Source organism: Limulus polyphemus, unplaced genomic scaffold, assembly GCF_000517525.1.
Source record: "Limulus polyphemus unplaced genomic scaffold, Limulus_polyphemus-2.1.2 Scaffold2442, whole genome shotgun sequence".
NCBI lineage: Eukaryota > Metazoa > Arthropoda > Merostomata > Xiphosura > Limulidae > Limulus > Limulus polyphemus.
This window is the reverse complement of record NW_013668052.1, coordinates 140,206-146,275: the sequence shown is the minus strand read 5'-3', so window position 1 is coordinate 146,275 and position 6,070 is coordinate 140,206.

The following is a 6,070-nucleotide window of genomic DNA, read 5'->3' as shown; positions in this document are numbered from 1 at the left end:
ATTTAGGATGATTTATTTCTATCTTAAGGTTATACCTAACGTTAAGGATAATAGTCTTCTTATAGCTGGCCGCAGACAGTGAAAGGCAGCAGTAGTTGAGAGATTGTGGGTTTAAGCATTCAACTCCTACCCCTTACTGATTCTCCCTAGTTGCAGACTAGTTTGACATCGGCGTCTGGATTTTGTCTGATAGAACGCGTTTGGGTGCTATGGCCACAGACATTATCCGTTATGACTTAATGATGACAACGAGAACTGGTAATAGAAATTAACTTTGATTTTCAGTTTCAATATAATTTTCTTTTATTTATATTAAATTAATTATTGTTTTATAGTGCTGATTTAATCGCATATTGGCAATTAATAGCATTAGAAACATTGATTTATACATAGATGTACAAAAGAAACATGGAACAAAGCCCTTTTATTTGTGCCGTTCGAATTGGTATATAGGATCCATTAGCAATATTGACGAAAAATAACGTATCTTACAGAAATCTGCGAGGATAAGGCTAAAATAATAAACTGAAATGCAGCATCTAAAACGCAAAACATTAGAAAACCTGGTTAGCAAAGCAATCCACAAAATCACCAGTTTCTTTACGGACAACAAATGTTTGTTTTGTTACCTCAAAGTAACGTATCTTTCATACTCGTATAAGTGTTCATAGAAGATAATTCGTCATTTGTAGACTACATCACAGACATTTAAAGGAAAATGTAATAAAAGGCAACAGAGAAACCACAATGTCTTTTGGAGTAACACTCAAGACTGAGGACACCGTAGGATAACTATTCTCACAAATAAAAATGTTACGTAAAATTCCACAATTATCTGAACATGGACAATGATGACACTACGATTGTCACCAATTAAGTTAAAAGCTGTCTTCGTTCTGTCTCAGTTACTGATAGCCTTGACCATAAAATATATTTTGCAGGCAGACACGAGTACCACATAAGTAGAGCTGTGCTAATTCTGAAAGATGATGATAATGTAATGCATAGTCGCAGCTGCTGGCAGAAAATATATTTCAAGGGTGAGAGATGGATTAGAAACACATAGGAAAGGAATGACTTTTTCTGATATGGGTGTTAAAATGTATTCACTAATTGAATATTAACAAAGGGATTATCTTGAAGTTAACCTTAATCGATTTTGTTAGTTAACGCTTGATAAACAACCTAATTTTCGTTTACTAGTAAGTTGATTACTTTTTAAACTATTCTTTACAGTAACTTACAAATAACTGTCTAAAAACAAGAGCAAAATACCATGTTGGTTTTTTATGCTGTAACAAATGTTATTCTCATTTGAAGACAACTTTGTGCAAAAGAAACCAATGTTTGACTATGGCTAAGTAGTGATATTGAAATTGTTGTATAAATTATACAAGTAACTGACATCATATGTCTTTCCTAGATACAATACACGAGAAAAATATCATGGACAAGTAGATTATGTGGTTATATTATGTGCGGAGTGAATCATAAGATTTGAATGAGAAGCGAACTACAAGAAATTCGTTTTTCTGCAAGAAGTAGTTTTAAATTATTTATAGAAAACGAAAATCATGCCAATTGAAGTTTTAACATGGGTGTGAACTCCACCCTCATTTTCCATTATCATTAGTTTCTGTGGATAAGATGGGTCTTTAATCTTGAATCTTCCAAACACTTCTCTCGCTGATGCATAAATCAGAACTTGGTCAGTTCTGAGGTAATGGCTACGATAACATTAGGTCAGTGTGTCCAGATAGCGCTCAAGAGAGAAGAAAGGTTAAGTGTTGTTCATCCTTAACTAATATTCTTTTCATAAAAACGTTCAGAATCCTATTGGACACTATTGAGGAGAAAGGCAGTTGAAGAAATAAAATATAAAATGACTTATGCCAGGACTGTTAGAGAGTTGTCACTAATTTCCAGTTATTTCTGTTTTATTTCATGGGACTGAGACCTGGTGTATTTAAACTCAAAATAGGTCACCCAGTACTTTATAAGAAACGTAATCAAATAATGAATGAAACACTCCAACAAGTGGGACTGACTCTGCTTCTTGTTAATGTACAAACAGGAGGATGTAGAATGAAAAGCCCAAATGAAAGTATATATAAGATCAAATTACTATAAGACTGGAGTCATCACAGGCATGTCTGACTTCTTTATCAGCATTACTGATATAAATATGTCTTAAAATAGGGAATGCGTGTATTTATTGCCCAATTGAGTTTCAAACCGCAATAAGCTTTGTTACGCAGTGCAAACCTTGGGAGTGTTAAAGGGTTTTAAAAAATACAGTTAAGTAAAAGCTCGTCAGTATACCTTACAGCAAAGCTTTGTCAGTGATATCGTGATAATTGAGCCAGAAAGAAAGACTCTGGCTACTACCATCCTAAAGTCAAATGTAAATTTTCAGCAGTGTCTGTTTACTCAAAGTAACATTTTTTGCTGCTCCCAGAATATTATGAGGAAGTATATAATTTACATAGCCTTATGAAGAATTATTACACCTCCATTGACAAAATACTTCAGACATGATGGCCCATTGCACAATAATCATGTTAGCACCTACTTCCAAGTTGAATACAAGGTATGCCAAACTTTCTGTCAACTGTTATAAGATTAAGGTGCATTTTGAGTTCACAACATAAACGTTTGCTTGAAAACATAGCTTAGCAAATTCTACATTTTCATACCCATTAGATTATACTCCTTTCCACTTAATAGAAAATTGTGATTTTTGGAGTTAATCTTCTAACACTAGCAGTGTGTGTATTAGAGGATAGTCGAAGAAAGAGTCAGTTACCACTACAAGTGTAAAGGAATCTAAAAAGCTAGAGAAGAGAATAAAACCCTGTCGATAAATCTCTACTCTACGCTTGGCGTCCGTTACAATTATAGAATAGATTTTACTGACACTTCTGCAATTAGGGAACATTGATAGGAATTCAAATCAAGTTGGAACCAGCCTTGTGAAAATGCTTATCAAGAAAAAAAAAAAAAAACGTTAGAAATTACACGATATACAAACTTTAAAACCTTTGTTGAAAGTATCAGGCCTTACCTAAAAAGTTCATACATGCTTTGATAAGCCCAGACCCTCCATCATCAGGAAGGAGACAGCAGTGAAACACTATTCCAATGTTTATACTTACTTGCATAATGCAAAACTTCGACCTAATAATTAGCATAAATGATGCTGCTACTTAAACACTTATCTCTTTTGTAATAGATTTCCAGAAATAAATTTCTGCACCCCTACCAGAATCTCTGTTTAAAGTTAACTTCAGATTTCGTATTTATTATTAGAATGTTTAATGCCTTCCAGTGGCACAACAATAAGTCTGCGGACTTATATTGCTAGAAACCGAATTTTGGGGACTTGTGGTGAGCACAGAACATATAGTCCATTGGGTAGCTTTGTGCTTAACTATAAATAAGCAAACAAAGAATGTTTAATCAATTTAACAGTGCTCCAATTAACAATAGGATGGTTTGCCATATGTTCAGCTAAAGCCGATTCATTAATTTTCGTTTTTCTATAGGTGATTTATGTTCATTAAGTCTAAATTTTGAATATTTACATGTTTGGCCAATATTCATTAGACCATAGTTACAAGAGGCTTTACGAATATACATTCATCTTTAAATGTGATTTTATGGTTTTTTTTTGGTGTTGTTAACCACAAAGCTATTCAAGGGGCTATCTGTGCTCTGGCCATCACGGGTATCGAAACCTGAATTTTAGCATCGTAAGTCTGTAGACTTCCCGCTGAGCCACTCATAGCTAATGTGATTTTTTCTTTAAGATAAGAAGTACAATGATTAAGGTGAAAATGTTACATGTGAATTATTATATTTCTTTAGAATATTACGTATATATATATTTATATGTATAAAGAAACTATTTGAACATATAGCAGACGAATATTCTTTCCACCAACAATTAGTAACTGTAAGTTTAGAACACTGAAATTTTTAATTCATCATAAAATATATTATCAATTTTATAAATTATGTTACAATAGAATCCTTTGTTAATGTCAAGATGTTTCAAGACATTTTATTATAATACTAACTCTTCTTTATTAACAAACATTTAAGCTCTGTACACATATGTGGGGAAAGTTGGCGTTTTTCAAGAATGATAGTGGCATGTTCTCTTGTGTGGAGGCATGGCAACGGAAAACTGTTTTCTAATTTACCTGCATTGTAGGAATTACTTAATCCACATGTTTGTTGAAACCTTTTGTTGTTGTTGTTGTCTGTTTATTTGCTGTTAAGCTGTTACTTTTGTTTACACAGATAGCCTATTGTGTACCTTTAAGTTTAATAACAAACAAACAAACAGTAAATTGTTTTTTGGTTTTGTTTTTCACTTAGAGAACTTGTTCAAAGCTTTACATTTTTTTTTATTATGTGGCTTTTAATTTCCAATAATAGAAAATTTCATGAACAATTTTGTAAATAACTATTATTAGGCAGCCCAGTGGCTTAGCAGTAAACATCAATGACGTATGATGATAAAAATTCAAAGTTTGATTTCTGTAGTGGCAGAGTGCAGATAACACACTGTATAGTTCTGTAGTTAAAACAAATAAACTATTATAAGAGAGTGTTATATTGTGTTAAGGTCGTTTATATAATAGCAGCTCATTCAATGTATATATATATATATAAGTAAAATCTTCAAACAAACGTTTTTGAGAAAAATTATTTTCTAACATTACTTATGTAACAAATTAACAAATACCAGATGCAACGAAAATGCCTTGGTTGGAACAACACAATATTAAGTAGTATAGTATTGATGAAAATAAAAATATACCTTAATATAAATCAAATTTCTATTTTTCTATAATACATTTATTTTGCATCATTAGTTACAGACTGGAGCCCCTCTCCCGTACTCAAACGTAGGTCTGGGAACTTATACTAAAAATCGGGTTTCGACACCTGCGGTGAGCAGAGCATGGATAGCCTATTGTGTAGCTTTATGCTTATCAACAAACATACTGGAAATTCAATTTAAAATAATCCGCAACTTAAAAAAAAACATAGATTATACACAGACTACAAATAGGTAAATAGACATCCACTTTGGAAATATTGCGTTTTATTAAGAAAACAAATATTACACATAATTTTTTATTTGTTTGAAGCTAAACACAAAGCTACACGATAGGCTATCTGTGCTCTGCCCACCACGGGTATCGAAACCCGATTTGTAGCGTTGTAATTCCGTAGACATATTGTTGTGCCACTGGGGGACCATTACACATTACACGTAAGATACAAGATTACCATTAGTATTTAGTAAATCTGCCTTTTGCAATATTTAAGGTGAATGAGCAGAAGTACTATCTTACAGGAAAACACTGCCTTATCTGGTAAGTTGGTCATTAGCGTAACTAGGAAAAATGTTTTGCTTAAGAATTGCGACATATTGAGTAAAAGTAATCATCCTTTGTCGCACCACAAGCTATGATCGTCAGCTGCCCAAGTAGGTCTCTTCATATGGCTTGGAAATGGTCCAACGAAAGTTTCTGGGAGGATAAGCGCCAAACTTAGGTATGCTCACTATTTAATAATTGTGCAAATCTGGATTCTTAAAAAAATAGTATCCCAAAAGTTTGGAGGTTGTGTTATCACCAGTCCCGGATTAGTGAAAGGGTTGAAGGAGCTGCAGCCTGGAGTTTTAAAGGTTTCTGAGACCTCGCCGATTTTGAAAAGTTTTGACAATGCATACAAATCCATCAATGGCTTCAAAAATATAATAACCCCGGGCACCCAGTAGGCTTAATCCAGCCCTTGTTAGCATACTCATTGATATTAATGTATGATATTGCCTAGAATGAAGAATGGCTTCAGTCTAGCTACTCTGTCATTGTTGTACGTGCTATGAAAACAATATCTGATGATACTGGGACAAACGTGTATCTTTCCTTCAATAGTAGTGACCATTTGACGTAGGTCATTCACCACACTTCTTCTCACAACACAAACTGTCCGTTCTGTTGATTTTGAGCACCTGCATAGTGCAAAAACTGTGGCTTTTCGACTACATTGT